General features: G+C 41.4%; 1 protein-coding gene across 1 annotated transcript in view; it reads left to right on the top strand.

The window, feature by feature from the left end:
• LOC124285699 overlaps positions 1-15,276 on the top strand; it is a 32,321-nt gene that overhangs the window by 13,869 nt on the left and 3,176 nt on the right. The window contains exon 3 of the mRNA XM_046721977.1: positions 12,418-12,784. The gene's annotated coding sequence lies outside the window, so the exon portion shown is untranslated. The remainder of the gene's footprint in view (positions 1-12,417; positions 12,785-15,276) is intronic.

Raw genomic sequence — 15,276 nt, 5'->3', positions numbered from 1 at the left:
TGTAATTTCACCCAAAATGGCCCCCTTTGAGGTCAAGACCTGTGATATTTAGGGAAGCATGGTTGGTTATTGTAATAACATGTTGTGAATGAGATGTTTACTGTATATTTGCTAAAACCGGTTGTGAATACTGACTTTTAACACTTACTGGTTAAAATCAAACTGTGCCCAAAATGTAATTAGACCTAAAATGGGCCCCCTGTGATTTTTCGTGGGACATGATTGGTTATCATAAGTGCATGTTGTAAAATTGACCTATAGTTTATGTTTGCAAAGAAAGTTGTGAATAATGAGCTTTTTTGTAATCAAATGGCAAGTAATTGAATTACTGTCCACAATGTATTGCAACCCTAATTGGGCCCCTTGAAGTTAAAACCTTGTGATTGATGTTGACATGTTTCTTCTTCATGAATACCTGTTGCAAAACTGATACTGTTTGTATGTAAATAAACTGATAGTTGTATATAAGTCATTATGGCACACTGATATTTCAGATTTCTTGTTATTTTTTCATGGGAACTGATAAAACCCATTTTTGGCCCCTCTGCATTGAAATTTTGGCCTCAGATCATTTGAAAAATAGCTTTTTTATGCAAAGCCATCTTGTCTCTAAACAAATAACATGTGTTCAGCCAATTCTGTTTGTGGGCCAAAAACCACCCTTATCATACCTTGTCCTTTCCAGTTGAAAAACATTCCGATAGACTTTCCAGTTATCCAGAAGATGACGGGCTCAATTGGGAAGGTATAGACGAACCCACCCCCATCTCTCAGGTCCAAAAAATAAAACAACAGAATCAAGACTTAGCCATAAACGTTTTCGGACACGAAGGTAAAAACGTAATAGTACACAGGATAAGTCCTTTATTGTATAAGGATTGTCGTAAAATGATCAATATATTTATGATCCAACAAGGTGAAAAATATCACTACACATGGATAAAGAATTTCAGCAGACTGTTGTACAATCAATCGAAACACAGGGAAAAGAAACAGTTTTGTGAAAGGGGCCTCCACGGGTTTTCTAGGGCTGATCTGCTAGATTCGCACAGGGTTGATTGCCTAGGTGTAGGGGAGACAGCCGTACGAATAGATATGCCGAGAGAAAAAAACATCTTGAAATTTATCAACCACAAAAATCAAATGCCAGTACCATATATTATCTACGCCGACTTCGAAGCTATCATTAAACCTATCGATACAGTAGCTCAATCCACTAATCAAAGTTTCACACAAAAAGTACAAGAGCATGAAGCGTGTGGGTTCGGGTATGTGGTCGTTCGTTGTGATGGTCAAACTAACCCTCCCGTTATTTATAGAGGACCAGACGCGGCTGAAGAATTTCTAAAGTGTTTACAACACGAAGAGAAAAAGATTATTAAAAAAACTATGCAACAAAACACCAATGAGTATGACCCAAGCAGACCGGGAAGCCCACAACAAAAGCACACATTGTCATGTGTGCTGTAAACCTCTGAATGGTGATTCAGTTAGAGATCACTGTCACATTACTGGTAAATACAGAGGTGCGGCTCACAATGAATGTAACTTGAAGCTAAGAATAAATCATAAACTATTCATATACCAGTGGTGTTTCACAATCTTCGCGGGTATGATTCACACTTGATTATGCAAGCTATTTCAAAGGTAAAAGGCAACATATCCTGTATCCCAAACAATATGGAAAGATATATATCCTTTTCGATAAATGGGTTGAGATTCATAGATAGTGTTCAGTTTCTGTTGTCGTCTCTAGACGGCTTGGTCAAGGCTTATAACCCGAACGACTTAGCTGTAACTAATCGTTACACAGAAGAGGAAACTCGGGCTTTGCTGCTACGTAAGGGTATCTACCCGTATGAATATATGGATGCCTGGTCTAAGTCTAATGAGACACAGTTACCTCCCATTGACAGCTTCTATAGCAAGCTGTCCGACGCGTCTATCACACAAGACGATTACGAACACGCGAAAAAAGTATTGGAAAAACTGGGTTGTCAGAATCTAGGTGATTACCACGATTTGTATTTGAAAACAGACGTGTTATTGCTGGCTGATGTATTCGAGATATTCAGAAAAAACGTATTATTCAAGTCCTGGGCTCTCGTGGGATGCCCTACTGAAGAAAACCGGTGTGAAATTAGAATTATTCACCGATTACGATATGCATCTGTTTATAGAGAAAGGGTTACGCGGTGGTATTTCCATGGTATCAAAACGTTATGCCAAAGCTAACAACGAGTATGTGAAAGGCTACAACCCTAAAAAAACCTACAAACTATCTACTCTACCTCGATGCCAACAACCTGTACGGCAGGGCCATGAGCCAGTATCTACCCACCTGTGGTTTCGAGTGGACATCTGAGATCTATGATGTTATGAGCATCGCACCGGATTCGAACAAGGGTTATATACTCGAAGTGGATTTAGAATATCCGGAGGAGTTACACACCTCACACAACAGTTATCCCCTGGCTCCAGAGCGTTTGAAGGTGAATATGGAATGGATGTCTGACTACCAACGAAATTTGCTGGGTCCTACAGGACGGGTGGTAAATGTTGAAAAACTCGTACCTAACTTGATGAATAAAACCAAGTACATCATTCACTATCGCAATTTACAACTATATCTGTCGCTGGGTATGAAGCTGACTAAAATACATAGGGTACTAAAATTCAATCAAAGCAAGTGGATGGAACCATACTTCAGAATGAACACGGATTTACGTAAGATAGCCACCAGCGACTTCGAGAAAAACCTGTACAAACTCATGAACAACTCTGTATTTGGCAAAACGAGTGAGAATTTACGAAAACGCGTTAACGTGAAACTAGTCCGGTCGAGTGAGGAAAACAAACTCAGGAAATTGATATCCAGCCCGGCGTACAATAGAAGTATTATATTCGATGATGACTTGGCAGCGATACATATGAAAAAGAGCCACATTATACTTAATCGACCGGTTTATGTTGGTATGAGCATTCTAGACCTATCCAAACATCTCATGTATGACTTCTACTATAACGAGCTCAAGAAACAATACGGTGAAGGGTGTGAGGTGTTGTACACGGATACGGATTCATTACTCATGGAAATTCAAACCGAGGACGTGTACGAGGATATGAAAAACAATATACACCTATACGATACCAGCGATTACCCAAAATACCACCCCATGAATAGCCAAGTCAACAAAGAGGTGTTAGGTAAGATGAAGGATGAATGTGATGGCACACCAATCACCGAATACGTCGGATTGAGACCTAAGATGTATTTTATCAAAAAAGCAGACGACGCTGAAATAAGAAAGGCTAAAGGTGTGAAAAAGAACGTGGTGAAACGACATATTAAACATACCCTTTACAAACAGACCCTGTTCGAGAAGAAAACATTCAAACACCAGATGAACATACTTCGTAGTGACGGGCACAAGATATACGGGATGACTATAAATAAGACATCTCTATCACCGATGGATACAAAACGATGGATAGCTTCAGATGGTGTCAAAACCTATGCTTACGGGCATAAAAAAACCAAAAAATTATATATATAATGGAGAAAATTTACTACAGCCCACGAGGATATTGGAAAGGGGTAGAGGCTATTACAGAATTATCTAAAGCCGCACGTGTTTCAGAAGAAAAAGCCAAAGCCTGGTTACAAAACAAGCGATATGGCAAATATACTAACCAGCACCAAAATATATACCGAGGAGAAAATTCGGTATACATACACCTAATCAAGTTCACCAGGCCGACCTGTTGTTTCTTCCACACGACAGGGTGAGAGGTAAAACCTATAAGTACGCCCTGACAGTTGTAGACATAGCCAGCCGCTATAAGGAAGCTGAACCATTAACCACGAAAGACTCGGATCAAGTAGCACAAGCGTTTAAGCGAATATACAAGTGCAGCCGGCTTACATGGCCTGATTTATTGCAAGTCGATCCAGGCCGGGAATTCATGGGATCGGTGTCGAAACTGCTAGCCAAGCATAACGTAGAAGTTAGACGCGGTGAGGTGGGAGCCCATCGAAGTCAAGCTATAGTAGAGAGATTCAATCGCTCCATAGCCGAACGTGTGGTTTTCACACCAATATTCACGTGATTTAGCGGATCCTAATAACAGAAACAGTGAATGGGTAGAACGACTTCCACGGGTGGTTGACTTCATGAATCATGTAATAACAAGACTACTTGATAAGAGACCAGTCGAAGCAATCCGTATGAAATCCGTTGTATCAGAGGCAGCAGCACCCCGTCGTAAAAAGGAAAAAAAAAAATTCCAGATCGCGCGCTTGTTAGATATTTATATCAACCAGGTGAATACGAGGGAGACACCCGTAAACGTGATACAGATCCTATATGGTCTATGAAAACGTACAATATCAGTCGAGTGGATGTCAAAGACGGGGATGTACAACCCCAATATGTAAAATCAAGAAAATATGTTACTTCTCCTCCACCACTAATTAAGAATTCGTTGTTACGTGGGCACATAAAATGCAGGCCAATTCGTCTCAGGAATAAGGCGAACACAGCTGATGTACAGGGGCGGATACAGCTTTTTGAGAAAGGTTGTGGGGTGAGGGGGTGGGGGTGGTGGTTGCGCAGTTCATTTTCACGCGTTTTCAAGAGAGTTTCAATGGTCATTTAATAACCTTTCAGGACAAAAATGGGGTGTGGGTGGGGTGGGGTGCGCACCCCTGCCTATTGATGTGGGGCGATGGGGCGGTGGGGTAACCTTGTGGTTAAAGCGTTCCAAACAACGGAATATATATCCAGTGAGAAGGTCGTCCTCGACAGTGAAAATAACAGCGATGCAACATCGCAATTTGCCATGGAGATCCGAGTTCGTTGTTAATCGTCACTTTCATTGATAGACAGGCATGGGACATGTCTAAAAGCACGGTGTGTGTGTGTGTGTGCCTGTGCGTGTGCGCGTGCGTGTGCGTGTGCGCGTGCGTGCGCGCGTGCGTGCGTGTGGTTTAAGCGTTGGCCCGTCACGCCGAAGACCCGGGTTCGAATCCCCACATGGGTACATTGTGAAGCCCATTTCTGGTGTCCCCCGCCGTAATGTTGCTGGAATATTGCTAAAAGCGGCGTAAAACCAAACTCAGTCAGTCAGTCAATCAGTTTAAAAGGTACGGATGTCGCATTGGCCACAAGCAAGTTCATTGTGCAGTTCGGTAATTTCGTTTAAAAGTGGGTGTGCACAAGACATGTCAGAAGGTACGAAAGGGAGTTAGAAAATTTATAAAATGGCTATGTTACTTGTTACCTGGCTCCAGTGATAGTTGCCAAGGCTACAGCGTCACCATAGCGAACCAGCCGTCTTATTAGGTTAATGTGCTGAACACATTCATATACAGATGTAGATATATCTATGTAATATATTAAGCTGTACGTGAGTGAGTTAATATTTTGTGATAGCGGTGTTGCTATATCATTTGTGAACACATTAACCTCAACCCGTTTTGGGGAGTTAAACATTCTTCTTTATTCGGAGTGACTGTTACATTGCGCCAAACTCACAATTTACAACAGAACTGGAGTTTTCTCCCTTTTACATTATAAAAAATGGAAAAGTAACATACTTAACCGAGCAAAACCTGTGTATTCTTGTATGAAATACACATGACGGGTTGACATATCCGTCACAGTTTCTGCTAGTCACATCGTATTTCAGCCATGAAGTGACTGAAAACGTTCTACATTCATGACACATATAAACACCTGTTGGCGAACTACATTAAAACAACCACAATATCATAGATACAGATGTATAAATAGCATGCAAGTCTCAAACTATAGACACCACAATAAATCATATATATAACAGGTTTAACATGGGGACCATGGGGACTTACGGTACGGTTGCTTCCTGCATGGTTTAACACCATCACTTCAACTGTTGTCGATTGTGCTATTTATCTATTAACAATTTATTTTTATTTATTTAGCTAATTATATATACCCGTAAGAAGTGTTAAGTTATATACAATGTGGGAGGCACATATTTCATGCACTCCACAGTGAGATTGCTTCAGTCGTGTTAAAAGCCACGTACCTTCACCTGTCCTTGCAGTATTTCCAGGTATGTCCAGGAAAAAGAAACTCAACAGCAGTACGCAGACACCTGTTAGGAATAATATTTGTCGTTTCATTGTACACATAGTCCGCTCCATAATCTGTTTCATTCCTTGTAGTATTAATATAAGCGATGTGCGCATGACCGGAAGAATGGTACGACCAAGGGTTACCTATCGCCTTGCGTTTTAGGAGCCAGATGCAAACTGTGATTTTCAAATTCAAGTTGTCATTGGAGCTGTTACTTGTAAGGCATGTTTTAAGGTCACCAGGGGTGGCACACTCTTGAGAAAGGTGGGGGTGCACACTTCATTTTCACCCGTTTTCACGGGTCATTTAATAAACTTTCAGAACAAAAAGGGGAGGTGCGCACCCCGGCACATATTCTCCTTCCCCCACTCAACCCTTCAGCCGCTGGAAATTGTAGTCAGATTTAGCCATAATTTAAAATACTACGTTAAAAAGTCTGGAAAGGTTAAATGTATGACAAGACAAGGCAGTAGTGATATTGTTGTTCCTCACAGGTTAAACAACGGGACTGACAGGTTCGTTGTAAATGGTTGTGAATTGACTGACTGACTGAGTTTGGTTTTACTGCCGCTTTTAGCAATATTGCAGCAACATCACGGCGGGGGACACCAGAAATGGGCTTCACACATTGTACCCATGTGGGGATTCGAACCCGGATCTTCGGCGTGACGAGCCAACGCTTTAACCACTAGGCTACCCCACCGCCCCTGTGAATGGTTGTGAATTCAGAGGAACATAGATGATTTACTACAACAACATGCTCCATTCATGGACAATCCAACTGGGTGGCTCGTTCATCCATCCATCCATCCATCCATCCATCCATCCATTGCGGAAATATCCAGCTCCCATCATGTCCCACTCAAATCGGAGATGAATTTCATTATTATTTTCAATGAGATAAATTTACTGCCGCCAGAAATATGTATTTAAACATGAATTATAATGTAAACAATCCTATTACAAAATGTCATGCTATTGTTCGTTCTCCTCGTTCGACTGTAAACACGCTTTTATCGAAAGATGGAACCGGCTTTCATCAGTGAAGACAACCCTCTGTCAGTCACGTCGCTGTCAACGACGTACAATCCGGACTCATCACAATCGTTGACCACGGTGTTGTGTTATTAATAGCTGTTATTAATTACTGCCGTTACTGCCGTTTTTTTGGAATGACATTGGAAAATACTTAAATCTCTCAACTTTGCATATACAAGCGCCAAACTATCAATATCGCAAAAAGGGGCCTCGTAACGTGTATTCCAAAGGAAAACAAACCGAAACAATTTTTGAAAAATTGGCGCCGAATTTCTCTTCTATCAACCTTTTATAAAATTGCCTCTATTGCCATTTCCCATAGAATTAAAAACGTTCTAGAACTGCTTATAAACGAAGATCAGAAAGGAGTTATGTCTGGCCGATACATCGGAGAAATAACTAGGCAGATATATGATATGATTCAACGCACGGAAGACTATCAAATCCCTGGCCTATAGCTCATGGTAGGCTTCGAAAAAGCATTCGATACAGTTGATTGGAATTATATGGAAAAAAACACTGTCCTTTTTCGGTTTCGGACTCAATAAAAAGATGGATAAATACTTTCTATAATGGAATAGAATCATGCATTCTAGTCAACGGTTTTGGATCAAAATTCTTTACCATATCCAGAGGATGTCGTCAGGGAGATCCATTATCTCCTTATATATTTCTTCTTTGTGTAGAAATCGTAGCAATACTTATTCGGAATAATAAATACATAAAAGGTATTCAAATTGGAAACATGGAATATCTTCTTTCTCAGTATGCAGATGACACAACTTGTACACTCGATGGGTCTGAAAGATGCCTCTATGCAGTACTTCAAACTTTAACTTTTTGTGCTCGCTTCTCTGGCTAAAAAGTAAACACTGATAAAACAAAACTTATATGGTTAGGTTCAAAGAAAAGATCAAAATTGAAACTATGTCAAGAATGGAACCTAGATGGGAAACAAGAACCTGTTAAATTGCTTGGCATTAAGTTTTCCTTGGATTTAAATGAAATAATCGACATGAATTATGAAAGCAAACTTAGACAATGTGAAACAATAATGGAAATATGGTCCGCGCGTAACTTAACTCCTATAGGTAAAAACACCATTCTTAAATCCCTTATACTCCCAAAACTTAATCACCTGTTTTCTTCACTTCCAAAACCACCTGACAGTGTTATTGACAAATTTCAAAGGAAATGTTTTAACTTCATTTGGAGTAATAAACCTGACAAGATAAAACGATCTCAAATCATTTGTGATAAAGCCGAAGGGGGAATAAAATGCCCTAAAATAAGAGACTATATACTCTCAGAAAATGGCTATGTTACGACGCGCCTTTACTACGAACGCTAAGTGGAAACACTTGTTCTTTTTAAATACCCCTTGTGTCAAAAAACATAGTGTGTATGAAATCATGAGTAAACAACAAAACGAACGTCTCCTTTCTAACATAAATAACCAGTTTTACAAAGATCTAATACAAGGATTGTGGTTGTTCATAGAGGGTTTGAACAAAACCACTTTAACTAATCCTGATATTATGTCTCAATCAGTTTGGTTTAACGATAACATACAACTGGGATACGAACAATTTTTATAGAAAAATTGTACAATAAAGGCGTAAGATACATAAACGACTTTATTGCTGAAAAGGGACAATTTTACACCTATAGAGACTTTTGCAAGCTAAACTTTATCGTCATAAACTACTTAGATTATTTGGTCATTATACAATCAATTAAACAATATTGTAGGAAACAAAACATAATAAAAATGAACAAAATTGCATATCCTCTACTACCGTTTCACATTGCTCATTTATTGAAAACTCAGAAAGGTTCACAATATTTTTACAAAACACTGATACAAAAGCATCAATGTAAAAACCAAAATTTCGCGAAATGGGAACATATATTATCCCATGATATTAATGACAGGGAATGCACAATCTATAATTTATTAGTATTTCAATGCACACATTCTACCAAGTTTCAATGGTTCCAAGATCAGATTTTGCACAATATCTTACCCACAAATTGTCGCCTTTATAAAATGGGGTACGTTGAAAGCGATTTATGAAGCTATTGTTCTATAGAAAAGGAATCTGTATTCCATTTGTTCTGGGGATGCCATTATATACGCTCCATTCGGAATGATTTGAAAAATTGGCTGCTATCAGAAGCTCAGATAAATATAAATATATCAAAAGAAATTGTTTTTCTTGGCTATACCGAAAGAAAAAATAACCCACTTAACATCATCACATTAATAAGAAAACATTATATATTCACCAGAAGATCACAAAAGAAAGTGCCAGAATTCAAAGAAATCCAAAGGGAGCTAATAATACATAATAAATAATAAAAGTGCATTTGTAATGCGCACAAGCGTCTGGATTACAGATTTGAATTTGATAGGAAGGTAAGCAGAAAAGTCAGATGCATTGAGAGAACAGGTGTGTTTTGAGTCTTGATTTGAACAGTTCGAACGTGGGACAAAGTTTGACGTCAGATGGAAGAGTATTCAACAGCACTGGGGAGATGTGAGAGAACGTTCTGTAGCCATAGGATTTTAGTCTGTAGGAAGGAACTGTGAAATGAGTTGCTGTCACTGGAGCGAAGTTGTCGAGCTGGTACATATGGAGTAAGTAGGTCACTAAGGTAGTCAGTGCTGGTGTTGTTGAGGCATCTGTATGTAATGCAGAGCACCTTGAACTGTATTCTGGCTCTGATGGGCAGCCAGTGAAGCTCTCTAAGGATGGGTGATATATGCGCTTACTTCCTGGTTTGGGTAGTGATCCTAGCCGCTGTGTTTTGGACCATTTGTAGTCGGGATAGATGTCTGTCGCTAATGCCCTGCAACAAACTGTTATAATAATCCAGTCTTGATATTATTAGACCATGGACCAGGGTCTTTGTTGCCTCAGTCGTTATAAGATGTCTTATGCTGTTGATCACTGGATTGTCTGGTCCAGACTCGATTATTTACAGACCGCCGCCATATAGCTGGAATATTGCTGAGTGCTGAGAGCTAACTGACTATTATAGACTGACTAAATATGCAGCCCCATAAATTCAAATATCGACACCTGTTATAAGTACTGGTCAAGTTGCCATTTACTTTTTCGTTTGTTATTATGAATTGTAATGAGTATGCGCTACTGTGAAAATGCAACAAAATAGAAAAAATTAAAACAAAATTAATAGCTGTCCTCTGTAACCCGTGAAGGTCCGACTTAGAACTGGTCTTCATCAAGCCGTGCTTGTCGTAAGAGACGACTAACGGGATCGGGTGGTCAGACTCACTGACTTGGTTGACACATGTCATCGTAACCCAATTGCGTAGATTGATGCTCATGCTGTTGATCACTGGATTGTCTGGTCCAGACTCGATTATTTACAGACCGCCGCCTTATAGCTGGGATATTGCTGAGTGCGGCGTTAAACAACAAACCAACCAATGTCCTCTGTAAGGCCTGTAAGCCGTAATGCGGGGATGTAAAGTAGCTGCCCTCCGTCTGCTTGTCCTTTTCTGCATCGGGGGCGGTGGGGTAGCCTAGTGGTTAAAGCGTTCGCTCGTCACGCCGAAGGCCCGGGTTCGATTCCCCACACGGGTACAACTTTTGAAGTGATATTGCTGGAATATTGCTAAAAACGGCGTAAAACCATACTCAGCCAGCCAGCCTTTTCTGCATCGCCCCGTCTGTAACGATGCACCAAGTTCCTTACAACAACGCGGGAACAATCTGTATCAAACCCAAGTCCCGCTCGCGTCCTTCAAGTGTCAGCCGTGGTATTTCAGTGGTGTTTTTGTATCAGCGTGAATGTCTCACATGCCGCCCATATCATCGACATAACCAGATGACATCCGTTATTCCCTTGCATATGAAGTTTCTGCTGTACAGAAACAGTTGTGGCAGTGGTGAGCGAGCTGTCTAAGGCGCCATGCTAGTGATCCAGCGAGCTTGAGGTATCGGGATCGAGCCCACCTGTGACCGATGAGTGAGTGAGTTTAGTTAAGTTTTACGCCGCACTCAGCAATATTCCAGCTATATGGCGGCGGTCTGTGAATAATCGAGTCTGGACCAGACAATCAAGTGATCAACAGCATGAGCATCGATCTACGCAACTGGACACCGATGACATGTGTCAACCAAGCCAGCGAGCCTGACCACCCGATCCTCTTAGTCGCCTCTTACGACAAGCATGGGTTACTGAAGGTTCATTCTAACCCGGGCCTTCACGGGTCTGTGACTGGTTGTAAAAACCTTGGAGTCAACTTTTGTGTGCAGACTCTTTCAGTTTGTTCACAACCCCTAGTGTACAGTACACAACCCCGTGCACTTAAAAGAACCCACGAATCCGTTGGTAAATGACCAGATGGTGGCCACATGAATACGTGCAAACACCTAGTTGCGGATACAGCAACGTGCAGTAAACTTAGACTGTGCTGTGACTATGTGTCCCAGTCCACCCAGCTGCGAATGGGTACCTTGTAAGGATGGAAAAGCCGCAATTACTCTAGTGACAGCAAGAGTTGCATGATCCCCAGGGAGTTGAGATTGATAATACGATGTGCCGTTGAGATTGACATCCAATGATCGAGGGAAAATGTGCGCTATATAAATATCCTAGTAGTAGTAGTAGTAGTAGTAGTAGTAGTAGTAGTAGTAGTAGTAGTAGTAGTAGTAGTAGTAGTAGTAGTAGCAGTAGAAGTAGCACAAGCGACTGACCCTTTTCACTCTATGCATGACGTATTGTATTTGGACGAGATACTTTGTATTGATTTAGTCTGAACTTGTGTTTTGTAGTTTTTGCTATTTCATTTTATAAGGGCGGAGGGGTAGCCTAGTGGTTAAAGCGTTTGCTCGTCACCCCGAAGACTCGGGTTCGATTCCCCACATGGGTACATTGTGTGAACCCTATTTCTGGTGTTCCCCGCCGTGATATTGCTGGAATATTGCTAAAAGCGGCGTAAAACCAAACTCACTCACTCATTTTATAATTGGTGAAGTTTAAATGATACGGCATGGTATGATGGTAGCTGATAAGCAAATTGTGAAGCCACCCCCTTTATTTTGACGTTATTACATATAGTCGTGGGATCACACAGACATCATAATTGCTTTCAATCAAATGAACATTTAGGAAAGCCAGCTTTTGCAATTACGGGCGTTCATCCCGACAATCACTGACTCAGTCTTCACGTATTTCGAATTTCCTGTTGTCATTATGTATTTTGCAAACTGGTGTCTTTCAGTTACGTGGACAGTCCACGCTGGAAATGTAAACACTGACCTCTCATTATCGTCATCATCATCAGCATCATCATCAGTAGGAGCAGCAGCACTCCGCCAGAGACATGACGCACTTCCGGATGGAACAATCATGTTCAGTCGTTACTGGCTTGGAGCTCGGCTTGATTCTCCACATCGCCCTTCCTCAGCGTCCGCATAAATAGCAGGGGAATGTACACAGTTTACTGCAAATGACGACTGTCTGAACGGTGCAACAAAGAACAGCTGTCCCGTATATATGTTAACAGTTAAATGGAACTGAACAACGGCGTGTGACGGAATACATACGTGAACAGTTATCCAACGGTACAAGGAACAACAGGATGAAGGGTAAGAATGTTTTCATCATTTTTAGTGGTCCTAATGGGTGTATTTAATGTTACATTGAGTACTACTAGGCTTTTACGGTCATCTTAATACCAGCCGTACTTTAACTCGTTGACACAATGAATGTCACTCCTTGATCTTGTTATGGAGCCGGGGTGGTGGGGTAGCCTAGTGGTTAAAGCGTTGGCTCGTCACGCCGAAGACCCGGGTTCGATTCCCCACATGGGCACAATGTGTTAAGCCCATTTCTGGTGTCCCCCGCCGTGATATTGCTGGAATATTGCTAAAAGCGGCGTAAAACTAAACTCAGTCAGTCAGTCAGTTGTTTTGGAGCCTCTTTTGACAATATACCGATTCGTACTTTCGATCCCAGCTGTGCCGGCAATATTATTGAGTGTGAGACCCGTGAAGATCCGGGTTAGAAATACCTTGTGGTTTCCTTTTCACTTCAAATCTGTACAGTTCAGACCCGTGAAGATCCGGGTTAGAATTGATCGTCAGTAACCCATGCTTGTCGTAAGAGGCGACTAACGGGATCGGGTGGTCAGGCTCGCTGACTTGGTTGACACATATCCCATATGTATCCCAATTGCATAGATCGCTGTTCATGCTGTTGATTAGGGGCGGTGGGGTAGCCTAGTGGTTAAAGCGTTTGCTCGTCACGCATAAGACCCGGGTTCGATTCCCTCCCCACATGGGTACAACGTGTGAAGCTCATTTCTGGTGTCCCCCGCCGTGATATTGCTGAATTTGCTAAAAGCGGCGTAAAACCATAGTCACTCACTCACTCACGCTGTTGATCACTGGATTATCTCATCGAGACACGATTATTTACAGACCGCCGCCGTATAAGTGGAATGTTGCTGAGTTCGTCGTAAAACTAAACTCACTCACTCACTACCAACAGTGAATTTTCAGCATTTGTTGTAAATAATGTAATCTTTTAACTACGTTCAAGTTTGCAAAATGCATTTGGGTATGAGTCAGTTGGGTTTTACGCCACCTTTAGCAATATTCCAGCAATATCACACCAGAAATTGGCTTCACACATTGTACATCTGTGGGCCCGTGAAGATCCGGGGTAGAATAGGTCTTCAGCAACCCATGCTTGCCGTACAAGGCGACTATGCTTGTCGTAAGAGGCGACTAACGGGATCGGGTGGTCAGGCTCGCTGACTTGGTTGACACATGTCATCGGTTCTCCATTGCGCAGATCGATGCTCATGCTGCTGATCACTGGATTGTCTGGTCCAGACTCGATTATTTACAGACCGCCGCCATATAGCTGGAATATTGCTGAGTGCGGCGTAAAACTACACTCACTCACTCAATTGTACATCTGTGAGGAAACAAACCATGACAAGCCTACGCTAACCAGTAGGCTATCCTACCGCTCCTATTTGACTCTGAACGTTCAATATATATCATGAATGAACGAAGACATTCTTTTGAAAATCGGGACCAGATCTTCTCTAGGACTGACTATGTTAAATGAGCAACATTGACATTAAAACCGCCTTTTCTGTATTGCAAAACAATCATATTTCGTAAACGTAACAGGGCCCTTATTCTGAAAACGTTCGTAACCCTAAGAATTCTTAACTTTGATCGTAGCTAATGTGTTAAGAATGGGCTTAAGAGGTTCGCAAGGCTACGAACGTTTCGAGCTTTGCTAACCGGATTCGTATAAGTGGCATAACTCTTTTGTCACAATTAAAAATATTTTTTTTTGCATTTGATTCGACAAATTCAATAAATGAAATCGTTTGACAGGATTTCGCATCCATCACTTGACTGGTTGTAATGCCACCGTTTGGCAGGAAGTACACATCATGTTCAGACAAATTTTGTGCTTATTGAACGCTATCGGTCGGCAGGACATAAACTCATCTCACTGATTGTCTTATTAAGTGTTTTATCATAATCGGAAATAAACATCTTGTATCATATGATTTCACTTGTTTTTCGGTTGGGCGATACTCGACGATTGGGCAAGCTGAGCGGAGGATTTTGTGGGAAGGGTCGGATGGGAGTGACATTTTAGTCACTGAATTCACGTATCACTTTACTGTGAGAGCTGGAATCGAAGAAAAAGTTATTTTGCGGACATCCAAAACAGTAAGCAAACAATATATCCATGTAATAAATGTTATGTTCGGGATTACACATTCGCAGTAAAGATACCTGTACTTTTGATGGGTTGAATCCTATCCGGGATTCGAACTCACATCCTCAGAGTCAGCGCTTCTAATCGCCAGCAGACAAAGTCAGCCGCCTAACCCACACAGCCACCGCGGCTTCTGGGGGACAGGATATAGATTCACAATGCTAAAACGCTAATTTAGTTTCCCTTTCGACAGTACGTCTAAACAAAAACAATTCATGTCCCACCATGTCCAGCAAACTATTTATATGGGGAACACCTCCCTTATTTCCAACTTGTGTCAGCTACTCTATACCGTGTTCTGTTCCATTCGTGTCGGTGCAGTGGGGTA

Source organism: Haliotis rubra, unplaced genomic scaffold (genome assembly GCF_003918875.1).
Source record: "Haliotis rubra isolate DU_JTF1 unplaced genomic scaffold, ASM391887v1 Scf366, whole genome shotgun sequence".
NCBI classification, from domain to species: domain Eukaryota; kingdom Metazoa; phylum Mollusca; class Gastropoda; order Lepetellida; family Haliotidae; genus Haliotis; species Haliotis rubra.
This window is presented reverse-complemented; position numbering and strand designations above follow the sequence as displayed.